We start from the raw sequence: 14280 nt of genomic DNA, 5'->3' as shown, positions 1-14280 counted from the left end.
ATGTGTAATTTGGGGATTTTATTGTATTTTAATTATTTTATGATGTAAACTGCCATGAGACCTAAATGGGGAATGGCAGTCTATAAATCTAGCAATAACAATAATATAAGTAAGATATATCCAGTAGCTATATCTTTTAAAAAAGTGGCGTATAGTTAACCATGGACTGGGAACATGGCACAATGGTTTCATCCATCAATCCCTTCATTTTTATTTACTTGGATTTTTACACCCTTCATTCTTTACGGCTCTGCATGGTTTACATGGAATAATGCATAAATTTACATGGAACATTATAACAATCTATACCATTATACAATTTTCATTAGAACATCACAATCTATCATTCTCCTGGGAATTGTAGTCCATGGACATCTGGAGGGCCGCAGTTTGACTACCCCTGTGCCAAGCAGTAACTCGCCCCCTAGAGGCTATTTGTAGACATTACAACATCCTTAAGTTTCCACTGAACTCTGAAACCTAAATACAATATCAATATATGAGTACGCAGAACATGGGTAACATCCTACAATCTAGTCCTTTAGATGAGTGGGAGGACATCTCTGAAGTGTAGAACCATGTCCTGGCAGCTCCGCCAAGTGGTGTTGTTGTTAGTGCCTCTGTCGTAGTGGGACACAGAGGGTGATCAGAGTCCCCCCCATTTTGCACAAGAGGAGGCCCTGTTACGTCCTGCATCTCATGGTTAGTGACTGAGCTCCCAGACCATGTATAGTTGGACTGACTAAGTCTGAAACAGTTCCTTGGTATTAACAGTATTTAGTATTAAGGGGAATTATGGGGTTTTATTGTATTATATTCATTCATTCATTTATTTATTTATTTATTTATTTATTTATTTATTTATTTATTTATTTATTCTTTATAAACTCCCATGAGCCCAGTGGGAATGGCGGTATATAAATCCAATGAATGAATGAATGAATGAATGAATGAATGAATGAATGAATGAATGGAAATAGAAGGGACCTTCATGGTCATCTAGTCAAACCTCTGCAAAATGAAGGGACTCACAACTATCTGCCCAGAAACAGTGCCCAATTACAAGCCCAAGTGATCCCCCCTCCCCCCAAAGTCTCCAATAATCCAGCTTGGCTTGAAGGGAACTAATCTACCATCCAATGTCTTTTGTTTCGTAGAGGAACGTGTGAAGGAGGAATGGCGAATCAAACCTGACAGCCTCTGGTCTGGAGAGCCGGGGTTGATTCCCCACTCCCCCTCCCCCTCCCCCTTCCCTTCCCCCTCCCCCTCCCCTTCCCCATGCATCCAGCTGGGTGGCGTTGGTCAATCACAGTTCTCCTAGAGTTCTCTCAACCCCACCTACCTGAGCCATGCTGGCATTTGCTGCTCTATGGGTCTGATCAGGGCTGAGACCTCATGACATTTTCCCATCACCGTAAGATGGTGGTGTATCTCCTTGGCAGCCCCTGCAGAGCAGCAGCTGTAGGGTTGGGCCTCCCCATCTCCCCTTCCTCCCTGGCTTTCCTCTTGCTCTCCTTCTCTGGCAGCAGCATGGCTGGCTCCCGTGAACTCGTGGTGGAAATTTTAAGCTTGGGAAATCCCAACAGAAGACTCTGTAACCCTCTACGAGCCGATTCGGAAGTGGTGGGGAACAATAACAATGACAATAACAGGAGACCCCCTTCTTACAACAGACTTTTGGCACCATTCCATTGCAAGAGGCTTGGATGGCAGCTGATTTGGGGCTGGATGGTTATTTTTCATATGAACTGGAGGCATCCCCAGGGTGGGGGGGGGTGGAGAGGGCATAGACTGGGCATTTTGATATCCACCAAACGAAGAGTTAATGGCCTGGCTTTCCCCTCCCTCCCTCCAACATCTGGCCATGGCCATTCTGGTTTGTTGGGGTTTGGGCAAATTTCTAATTGCTAATATTTATAAACCTCCACAGCAAAAGAAAAAAGGACATGGCTTCTCATCACTTCCTCTAGAAAACATCCGAATTTCCAGTGCTGGGCCAGTTGGTGGGCACTTTCCTCCTGCGCCACTTTGACAGCAGTGAGCTGGTCGCCCAGCACGCAGCAGAAGGCCTCCTACATCTCTACACCTTCGCTGCCTGTTGTAAAGGTCAGAGAGCTCTTCCGAACCTGTCTTGTTCCCGAGGCGGCTCCATGCAGTCCCGGCAGTGGGGTGGGACATGCCTGAGTGGGCTGTCGGGAAGGGGGACTTGTGGTGCTGAGCAAGATCCTGTTTCCTCGCCAGAGCCTTCTGGGAAGACTTGTGTCCCTCATTTTTCTTAGGCTCGAGGGCAAGGATCTGGGAAACTCCTTCTATGCTTGGGGACAGGTGTGCTTGCAGCCCTGAATCTCCTTCCCCAGTATGGAAAGAAGTTTCCAACAACTTGTCACATCCTGCCAGCGCAGCCCTCTTGTGTTGCTGTTGTAGCTCCTGTTTGCTCCCTTGAAAAGGACGGATGGATGTGCAAACGAGTCAAGGGAGATCCCTACACTTAGAGAGCACCAGGTGTAGGCTCACAAAGCCCAGGAGACCAGCAGAGAGCGTTATTAGGAGAAGGGCTTACGGAGGGCAGGAGAGCTATCGAGAACCCCTCTCCAAAGCAGCCCCTTTCTCCAGGGGAGAAGATCTTTGCTGTCTGGAGTTGGGCACTGGCAACCTGGTCCCTGGCAACCCTCATTCAAGTTACTCCCCCCAACCCCACCCCAAATACTATAGCTGTCCTACAGATGCAGAGGGCTGGAGAAAACACGATCTGAGAAGCCCATCACTCGGTCCAAGAAGGAAACCATGTTGGTCTGGCAAGGCCCAGCTGGAGGCCAATCTGGGCTGACTTCCCCAGGGCAACCACTGGTCCTCCAGAAGTTTGCAGATCACCCCCTTCCAAGTTATTTCCCTTCCCTTCCACCAGCCCCACTGAGCTGTCCTAGCGACCCCAACCGGGGTTCAGGAGGAGCTCAGGCTTTCTTTCTGTGCACGTTCCAGGGGAGACCCCGTCGGACGCAAGGAAGCTGCATGAGGGAGTGGGAAGATGAGGATATCAGGAACATCATTCAAGTAAGCGATGTGGAGATGAGAGACTGGCGCCGTCCCACCTTCAAGGGCTCCCTTCGCTAACCAGGCTCAGGTGTCCAGGGTGCTTCCCCACCCTCGCCCCCGCAACAGGGAGCCCCCTTCGCCACTGGCAGCTGGTTGAAGATGTGGGGTCCAACCCAGGCACCCCTTGCATTACTCCTATTGAGTTGCATTATTCACTCCCGATGAGCTCTCAGGGGTCTTCCTGATGGCGCCTTCTGCACTTCCGGAGAGCAGAACTGAAGACACCTGCGCCACCACCAGCATTGGGCTCATCCGCAGAAAGGCCTCCCCGGCGTCCGTGTGGAGAGCAAGATATTTTGAGCACTTCGTGGGGGGCTACGTCTCTTTCCCCCCCCCCCGGAACATTCCGAGCTCTTTGCTTTCCTTTGGTGGGTTCCTGAAGCATCCAGGGTCTCAGAGGCCTTGGAAAAGGACCGCAAGGATCTGGAAGGACTGGAGGGGAGAAGGCGACTGGAATGCCCGGCTCGTTTGAGGTCGTCAGCAAACCCTCAGCCAATGAAAGCTGGCAGGCGCAGCCAGATACACCCCCAAGAGCTTGTGCCAGCCACCTGCATAGCTCCTGCATTGTGAGCAAGTGGTAGTTTCTGAACAGTCTTCAGCGGCAGCCCCACACAGAGCACATTGCAGTACTTTGGAAGGGAAGGTACGCAGGAGAAGGACAGCACTTTGCCAGCGCACCCAAGGAATGGGGGTGGGGGATTTTGCAAAGGTGCAGTGGGCTCAGGGTATGGATGGAGACCCAGTTACACCTCCTGGGCCCATTCCCAGTTTTAAGCCAGAGATGGCTGTGAACAGTACCGAGGGGCTGCCCCGTATTTCCCATCATTTCATCCCCCCCCCCAAAAAACCCAGTATGCCTGCATAGTCGAAGGTGAGACTGTGACCTCAGAGACCGAAGGTTGACTAACCCTGCTCTTCCATGGAATCCGCAGTCAAACAGAAAGTGTCTTCTCAACTTTTTATTGTCAAGTTGATTCCATTAATTCCTCTTTTCTTAGTTTTTCAGTTCCAAATTATAAATCATAAAAAGATACCCTTTATTATAACTACATAAATCATTCAAAGTTTCGACATACAACCCCCAAATTATCCCAAATTCATAGAATGGTTTGGCCATGGGCTCCCACCCTGTAATGCGGGCCCCGTATCGTGTTTCCACCAGGGCCCCGTAAACCCAGCATTTGCAATCCAATAGAACTCAGTCAATTTAAACGTCAGGTACACTTTGCCCTGGGCCAGTCTTTTAAAAACCAACTCCCATGCTGTTTTTGAAATCTTTCCAACTTAGGCAAGCGCTTTGTGATGTCATTTCAGCAGGTCAATTTCTAGATGGAGGATTTCTTACACTCTGAGTACTAGTGTGATTTGCTTTCCCCCCAGCCAATAGCAGGCATCCGCTTCTCTCCAGGGCAACGTAGGCGAGCACTTTGTGATGTCATTTCAGCACGTCCACAGTTGATAGCTGGCGGTTAGATTACTCTCTTACTATTAGTATTTTCTGATATCGCCCCAGCCAATACCAGGCATCCCCTTCTCTCCAGGGCAACGTAGGTGAGCGCTTTGTGATGTCATTTCATAGGTTTCCAGTTTCTAGCTGGAGGATTTCTTACACTCTGTCTACTAGTGTGTTCTTATATGCCCCATTGCCCATAGCAGGCATCCCCTTCTCTCCGGGGCAACTTAGGCGAGCGCTTTGTGATGTCATCATGTTCCCAGATTCTAGTCGGAGGTTAGCTTACTCTCTGACTACTAATGTGTTCTAATATTCCCCAGCCAATGGCTGGCATCCACTTCTCTCCAGGGAAACGTAGACGAGAATTTAGTGATGTCATTTCAGCAGGTCCACAGTTGATAGCTGCAGGTTGGCTTACTCTATGACTAGTAGTTTGTTCTTATATATCCCCAGCCCATGGCAGGAATCCCCTTCTCTCCGGGGCAACTTAGGTGAGTGCTTTGTGATGTCATTTCAACACGTCCACAGTTGATAGCTGGCGGTTAGCTTACTCTCTGACTACTAGTGTTTTCTAATATCCCCCCAGCCAATAGCAGGCATCCCCCCTCTCCAGGGCAATGTAGGTGAGCGCTTTGTGATGTCATTTCAGCAGGTCCACAGTTTCTAGCTGGAGGTTACCTTTCTCTATGACTTTCTCTTTGTGATGTCATTTCAAAGGACTCCAGTTTCTAGCTGGAAGTTACCATATTCTCTGACTTCTAGTGTGTTCTGATATACCCCCAGCCAATAGCAGACATCCCCTTCTCTCCGGGACAACGTAGGCGAGCGCTTCGTGATGTCATTTCAACAGCTCCCCAGTTTATAGCTGGAGGTTTTCTTATACTGTGACTACTAGTGTGTTCTGATATCCCCCCAGCCAATAAGATATTAAAGGATCTGGAAGAGTGCCGAAACATGGAATATCTGTAAACCACTCAGGGAGCTGTATAAAAAGTCATGAGGCTAAGGGGGGTGGGCTGAATCCAGAATAGGAAACAGGGGCCAACGATTGGACCCTTGGCCCCAGACTGACAAGAATTCCAGCCAGTCAGGTGAGGGGTCAATCGGAAGGCACGAAGCGCCTTCCAATTGGCCCCTCACCAGGACAGACCAGAGTTCTATCCAGTTGGGAGGTGCTTTGCGCCTCCTGAACCGCCCACCCAGCCCAGCCAGGGGCCATCTGGGGACATGGCTGCGAGTCTGGTCCTGACCACTGCAGAGAGAGGAGGTCAGCAGGGCTGCCAAGGGGGATGAGAACAGAGGCTTGCACAGCCTGCGCCAGCCCTTTTCACCCCAAGGCTATCCTAACTGTCATATCCAACTGTCACTTTGCCTCAGAGCCCTGACAGAGCTGGCAGGAGGCTGCTGAATGCTCCCCGTCCCCGTCCCCCTCCCCCTCCCCCTCCCTTCAGGCCTGCTGCAAAGGAGCCTCTGACAGGCCCTGACTGAGGGGAGGGAGGCGTTTCCAAGAGCAATGCAGGGGAGCCTCAGGGCATGGGCATGGGCATTACTTTTGACGGGGGGGGGGAATTTCTCCTTTTGCCAAAAGGCTGACAGGAAGGCCATAGAAAAGCCCCTTCTCACTTAAAATACTGCTCTGGCCGGGGGTTAGACACAGCCAAGCCATGTGTCTTTCTTCTTTGCAACTCTGTGTAGATTTGAGACCACTGCACAGCGTTATTCTGCAGACGAAACTGGATGCTGTTGCAGAGGTTCTTTTGTCTCCTGTTTCATCTGCACAACAACTCTGCGCAGTAGGCCTCAAGTCTTTCAATTCAACAACAACCTGTGTGGGAGGCCTTAAATGTTTCTTCTCTAACACACCCCTGTCCAAAGTAGCCCTTTCTTGCTGGGGGGCTGATCTTTATACTCTGCAGGTGAGCTGTAATCCTAGGAACTCTCTAGACCCCACCTGGAGGTTGGCTACCCTCGGTTGGAAATATTCCTCAGGTTTTGGAGGTGGGACTTCAAAATCATACAATGCCTCAGAGTCCAGCCTTCGAGGAGGCCGCGGGTGTGCTTCTGGGCCCGGCAGAGGAGGGGGGCGAAGGAAGCCTTCCCCCCGCCCCAAAAGCACACCTAGCGCCTGTTGTATTTACAAGTACAACGGGCTTGGTCCCTAGTACATAATAATATTTTAAGCACAGAATACTGGCTACTCAATAGTGAAGGAAAGTCAATCCGCAGAGACTTAGCGGGGCTGTTCTCTATTCTGATTTACAAATTCCAAAAGTGACATTGTACCAAAGAGGTTACAGGATTATATCCCGGCATGTCAGTGGTTTTAAACTGACTCCGAGTGTGTTCTGATATCCGCCCAGCCAATAGCAGGCATTCCCTTCTCTCCAGGGCAACGTAGTCGAGCGAAGCCCCACTTCTCTTATAGCGTGTCTGTTATGCGGAGAAGAAGAAAAGGTGATTTTAAACTGCTTATACCTTGAAGCCTGCTGGGAGACTGTGGGGCATTCCAGTTCTCTCAGACCTCTCAGCCCCACTTCTCTTATAGGGTGTCTGTTATGGGGAGAGGGAGAAAAGGCTCTTTTAAACTGATTATGGACAACTGAGGCCTGCTGGGAGTTTGTGGGGCATTCCAGTTCTCTCAGACCTCTCAGCCCCACTTCTCTCATAGGATCTCTGTTATGGGGAAAGGAAGTAAATACGATTTAAATTGGTTAGAGACAACTGATGCCTGCTGGGGGACTGTGGGTCATTCCAGTTCTCTCAGACCTCTCAGCCTCACTTCTCTTATAGGTCTCTGTTATCGGGAGAGGAAGAAAAGGTGATTTTAAATTGGGGTACTTGTGGATTGTAAACTAAACATGAGCAGGCAGTGTGATGCAGCGGTAAAAAAGGCAAATGCCAAATAGCTGGAAGTTACCATATTCTCTGACTACTAGTGTGTTCTGATATACCCCCAGCCAATAGCAGGCATCTGCTTCTCTCCAGGGAAACGTAGACGAGCACTTTGTGATGTCATTTCAGCAGATCCACAGTTGATAGTTGCAGGTTAGCTTACTCTATGACAACTAGTTTGTTCCGACATACCCCCAGCCCATAGCAGGCATCCCCTTCTCTCCGGGGCAACTTAGGCGAGCGCTTTTTAATACCATTTCATAGGTCTCCAGTTTCTTGTTTGGGTATTTCTTACACTGACTACTAGTGTGTTTTGATATGAATGATGTTACCTGTACTATTTTGGTGTTTCATGTAAACCGCCCTGAACCCTCGGGGTGGGCGGTATATAAATACAATATGAATCTAAATAAAATAAAAATATAAAAATATCCCCCCAGCCAATAGCAGGCATCCCTTTCTCTCCAGGGCAACTTAGGAAAGCGCTTTGTGATGTAATTCCATAGGTCTCCAGTTTCTAGCTGGAGATTAGCATATTCTCTGACTACTAGTGTGTTCTGATATCCCCCCCGCCCATAGCAGGCATCCCCTTCTCTCCAGGGCAACTTAGGCGAGCGCTTTGTGATGTCATTTCAGCAGGTCTCCAATTGTTAGCTGGAGGTCAGCTTACTTTCTGACTAGTAATGTGTTCTAATATCCCCCCAGCCAATAGCAGGCATCCGCTCCTCCCCAGGGCAACGTAGGTAAGCGCTTTTTGATGCCATTTAAGCAGGTCCACAGTTGATAGCTGGCAGTTAGCTTACTCTCTGACTACTAGGTTGTTCTGATATCCCCCAGCCAATAGCAGGCATCCCCTTCTCTCTGGGGCAACTTAGGCGAGCGCTTTGTGATGTCATTTCATAGGTCTCCAGTTTCAAGCTGGAGGTTAGCATATTCTCTGACTACTAGGTTGTTCTGATATCCCCCCAGCCCATAGCAGGCATCCCCTTCTCTCCAGGGCAACGTAGGTGAGCGCTTTATGATATCATTTCAGCTGGTTCCAAATTTCTAGGTGGAAGTTAGCTTACTCCATGAATACTACTGTGTTCTGATATACCCCCAGCCAATAGCAGGCATCGACTTCTCTACATGGCAACTTAGGCGAGCGCTTTGTGATGTCATTTCACAGGTCCCCTGTTTTTTGCTGCAGGTTAGCTTACTCTATGACTACATATATTGTAATGTAACATCATTCTTGGCTAATCATTCCCCGTGGTTCCCTGAATCAGGTCTAAACCTGGGGGGGGGGGGGGGTTTCCTTTTGATGGTAAACATTTAGTGCTCAGACATATGAGATGCTTGGGCACATAAAGAAATTCATATTGACAGCCAAAATATTGGCAACGGTAAGCATGCAGGTTCCGCATAGTCAGGATCTTCTTTTATCCTAATCAGATCTACCAACCAATCCCGCCCACTCAAAGGCAGCTGTGCACCCCTCAAAATAGAGGGTAAGGGGATGCTACGAATGGAAATTCTACTTAATCCCCAGGGAATCTGCAGCCCCAGCATTGGGGGTCCTTTGTATATTTTCTGGAAACTTATCCTATTGTTGCCATGTTTGGGAAACAGTGATGATAATAATAATCTTGTTTTTGTATTTGTATATTTATGATGCAGAGCACTTGGTGTAGCCTCCGTTTGGCCTCCACCATTCCTGATCGATGAAGTGGCAGCCATCCTTAGAGACAGTGTTGCTGTATACCTGTGTATCTGTGTAAATGTAAATAGATATAGATGCTGATATATATCTATGTGTGTATCCATCCTTCCGAAGTTGGTAAAATGAGCACCGAGCTTCCTGTGCGGTAAAACAGTGGTGACTTGGGAGGGGAATGGCAAAGCACCCTGTATTGTCTGCCAGGAGAACGCTGCAGGGCGTCACCCCAAGGGTCAGACATGACTCAGTGCTTGCACAGGGGATACCTTTACCCTTATGTATATAATAGTCCTAAAGAGTGTAGGTGAAACACCTATCCTGTATATTGGGTGACATACTAAGTACAGAGAGATTGAGGAGTTCATATGTCATGAGCAAGAGTCTCCCTCATTTGTCAAGAAGCTTATGGTCTGCCATAATCACTCTTAAGGGCACTGGCTTCTTACATCCATTCCTGCATTTCTACATAATGCTTTTTATTATGTTTATAATGTGTTGCTTTTTGGTCTAGTGTCTGCAACTTGGTTATTCACAACTTAAATTGCAACTATAGTGGCTCACATCAGGCTATATAGTTGCTATGTGTATCCCTATTTCAGTGACTGGATGGTCAGGCAGGTTCCCTTTTGTATTTTGAATCCAGTCTTCAGTGAGCCTTGAGCATGCTGTCCAGGTTGTGGGTCTGCATCATCTGTGCTCATTCCCCATTGAAATGTGGCATTTCTGGATCTATTCCACAATGTTTTTCCATTGAAAGGACTACTGAGGCTATCCCTCTGGAAAACAGATTTCCACCCCCTGGGGGGGGGGGTGAGTGAGGGGAAAAAACAAAAACAAAAAAAGTAGAATCTTTAAGAAACACCTTCGGTTGAAACTCACTATTCCCTTGACTCTCCTGAGGGCTCTGATATAGTGATCTTCCACTTTCTCCTCACAGTGACCCTGTGAGGTAGGATAAGTTGAGAAAGAGTCACTCTGCAAATTTCCATGGCAGAATGGGGATTTGAAGCAGGATCTCTAAGATCATACTCTTACACTCATCACATTGAATTTCTAGTAGGGGATACCTTGATACTGTCTCCTTTGACTTTGAAATCCTCACAGATGCCTTGTTATATGACTGTGGAAAGCGTTGTACTATTATTGTCTGAGTACAGGGTCAGAACATCAATTTAGACTATTAATAAGACTCAAAATTCAAAGCTATTAATGTGTCTTTGATTCTTTGTTGTGCAGGATTCAAGAACAGCAGGTCCTGTTTGCCTACAGATGACTCCATGGCATAAACCTGTATGAATTACTATGGTGGAAACAGGCTACCAGAGGTTCTGTTAAGTGCTCAGGTTCTGTAGGCATCCCCTTCTCTCCAGGGCAACGTAGGCGAGCGCTTTGTGATGTCATTTCAGCAGGTCCCCTGTTTCTTGCTGCAGGTTAGTTTACTCTATGACTACTAGTGTGTTCTGATATACACCCAGTAAATAGCAGGCATCCCCTTCTCTCTGGGGCAACGTAGGCGAGCGCTTTGTGATGTCATTTCAGCAGGACCACAGTTGATGGCTGCAGGTCAGCTTACTCTATGACTACAAGTTTGTTCTGACATAGCCCCAGCCCATAGCAGGAATCCCCTTCTCCCCAGTTCAACTTAGGCGAGTGCTTTGTGATGTCATTTCAGCAGGTCCCCTGTTTCTTGCTGCAGGTTAGCTTACTCTATGACTACTAGTGTGTTCTTTTTTTTTCAAGAGGTACTAAATGTGAATATTTAATGAAGATAGAGCAGCTTACAGTAAGCAGCACGTGGTAAAGTCACAGTAAGCAAGCTATTTAGACATACGTACTTTTGACAGATCATCTTACTTACAATTCCAAGCGGTAGGGTACAGATTACAATGTACATACTAAATTATCCAGATTATGGTCATATGCAACAGATAGCTCCTTCCCCTGTACAGTCCCAGATCTTTATAATCCACCTTATTCAAGACAATTAAAGCATGCAGTATTTTCTAAAACTATTGTTCTTAAAGTTTGTGTCAGATTTGGGACAGTGAAGTTAGATGACTAGTGACATATTCCCACTATTTTGATGTTTGAACTGTGTTCATTCGTCTCTGGACCGGTGATAAGAAATTAAAATCTGCACATGTGAAGTTAGAATGATGTACATGCTGACTTAGCTGAAAACTCTACTATTACTTGTTATTTCCCACATCATAAATATATCCATTTAACCAAAAAGGAATACATTCGTGATTAGCTTGACTGTTCTAATACTGACAATTCTCGGTTCAGTTTTCACATTTCCCCCCTTTGGAAAATATAATACAGTTGGCGGCAGCAGTTGAAATGTTTCCTAATGAAAAATGCAAAGTGGATTTAAACAAGGCTTACACAAAAGACATGATTTTTTATCAATTTCAGTGGCCAACAAAATGAACTACAGCAAAGTTACTTTCACTTCATTCCAGCTTTGTACAGGATAAGGGTGAATACATTTTAGTGAAGCAAAATATAAGGACAGGTTTTGTTCAGTGATTATCAGATGGAGGAAGCCAAATTCATCAGATTGGATTTCTTTGCAGTGTAGAAAACTGGAGAAGTTGAAAAATTCAGGCACATCAAACTTCTGCTAAAAGAAACAAGTGTAGCAGCAATTCACAATGTCCCCTGCACAAACAGAAAAGCACAAAGCAGTTTACACAGCACCCCCCCCCCCATTATTGCCACAAATACTTACCAAGGTTTGTTGATGCCCCCGAATCGCTATCCACGTCCACTGCTGCTGGAGACTCGAGGGGCTCCGTCCCTGGCATCTGTGTCTCTGTGGACAAGAGCAGACAATAGTGAAAAAGGAGCAAGCATACAACCTGAACCACACAGCATGATCCCAAAGTAGTGCACCAAAGTACTGCAGATGGCCTATAGCTGAGGCATGCTGCAAATCTTTTGGGGTTGTTGGTTAAACATAACCGTTTCAAATAGCCACCATAGCAAGCAGTCTACAAACAGCCTAGCACATTATGCGTTGCAACGAATACACGAGAAAACGATTCCTAAACGTCAGAACACACATTTGTACAAAATTAAAAGTGCTTACCGGAGGCAAGGGGCGTCTGCTGCGAAATGTCTTCTGGCTCCCCAGGAACGAGGGCAAGTAGGTCCAGCGTTATGAGGTCCGCACCGTGTTGCTGGACCTGGGGTGGAGGCTGGACGGTCGACGAGGTGCCCTCTCCGGGATCCTCCGCAGCGGGTGGTTCCTCCACTGGAGCAGCCGGCCTACGGATGACCTTGAGGCTCCTCCCGACGCGCTTTGGCCGGCCGTCTCCGTCCCCCTCGCCGTACAGTGCCCGCTGCTCCTCGAAATACGGGCAGGTTACTTTAGCGTTGCCGGAACCCTTATTGTGGTTCACGGCCCGCATATATTCTGCCCGCATAGTTTTTGTTTTGGACCGGCATTCAAGGCCGGTCCTGTGGTGGCCCAGGGCACGCATCCGAATCGCCACCTGTTCGAACACCTCCCGGTTCCGATGTGAGGATTGGAAGGCGTCCTGTATTTTCTCCTCGGCGAAAATCGCCATCAGGTCCCGTATCTCGGCGTCCCTCCATGTTGGCCCCCTGCCGGTTGCCTGGACGGACGACGACTGTGAACCGGAGTCCATACTGCCTTCGCAAGTGGCTAAGCAAAATGGAGGTGCGAGGTGCAGGGTGCAACGGATCATATACCTTCCCGCACACAAAGACAAAAGGACTAGCCGGCTCCTGATTGGTGGTGGGCAGTAGGGGACACGTACATTGGCCACACGAGGTCACATGTCACGTTCAAAACTCCTCGCGCGGGAACAGGATCTGCCCCTAATGGCCAGATTGGCGCTCTTATTGTTTGACTTCTCGCATGCGCTGATTCGTTTACACGCGAGAAGAGCAGTATGGACATGCAGCAGGAGCCATTTTACTGAAATGTCCGCCATTACACAAACACATGCCGGTGTCCACCCAGAGCAAGTTCAACAGTACTCGACAGTTCCCCAATAATATTCGCCAGCCAAAGCTTAAATCAACCAAACATGACATGTTACTGGCGAATGTTCGTTGCCACGCTCAGAGGAAAGTTTTTTAAAATGAACGGGGGACGGCGACTTCGCTAGCCGGAGGTCTAGCCGCCGATGGAAGGGGTTGTCCGCACCCAAGCACAACCACGCACCCGGAACCACACAAAGACCCACTACACATAAACTGCCCCTCATGATATCACATCGCATCATATCTATTGAACCCCTCAAAGCTAAACAGGAGACTGCGGTCCGCGAACGTTCGTTGCCACGCTCAGAGGAAAGTTTTTTAAAATGCTCCCTGTACGTTGACTCCGCAAGGTCTGGCCGATGGTAGACGGGGTTTTAAGCTTTGGGCATATTTTGGGACCATGACAGTGTGTGCTACTGTGCTTTTGAAATAGTATTGTGCTGTTCGGGCACAATTTCCGAAAGTGATCGTGCTGGAAAGCCAGGCGCTGTCTCGTTGCTTCGTTGATCTGTGCTCGGTCCAAGAAAAAAAAATGGCAAACAGTTCGCCGGAAGTTTGGAGGACAGGCTCAGGAGGAGGGACTTTGAAGAAACCGCAACAATGTTAACGCACAGGTCTTTATCGCTAGTGTTGCAGATTGGTTGCAAGAGTGTAGCGCTTTCCGGAGGGTGAATCCACTTTTTGGGATTTCCCTAAAAGCGCTACAACGAAGCGCTTTTTGCGGGTCGGTTTCAGGAGTGTTGCAGATTGTCAACGACGTCGTGCGTTATTGCAAATCAGTAGCGTTTTCTATTAGCAACCATTGTGCTATTTTGAAGGCGTGCAAAAAGGCCCACAGCATTCCAATTACCATTTTGGGGAGTGTGGGTTAGCCTAAGTGTTATATAGACCAATATTTGCCAGAAGAGTTTCAAAAAGGTATGCAGGCTTGAGAGCAAGCAGAGAATATGAACTTGGAATATAATGGGAGGGGGAGAAATGAGCTGGTAGACAATTAAATTTGTATCTTTTCATCAGTGGTTATTCACTTCACAATCACCAACAAGACTAATGCACATATTTCTGCACCTGCACGTGTAAAAGCAGATAAAATATTTAATATGTAATTTACGATTTATTTTACCAG

This window comes from Paroedura picta, chromosome 18, assembly GCF_049243985.1.
Source record: "Paroedura picta isolate Pp20150507F chromosome 18, Ppicta_v3.0, whole genome shotgun sequence".
Classification (NCBI taxonomy): Eukaryota; Metazoa; Chordata; class Lepidosauria; order Squamata; family Gekkonidae; genus Paroedura; species Paroedura picta.
The sequence above is the reverse complement of the archived record's forward strand: the minus strand, read 5'-3'. Positions refer to the sequence as shown.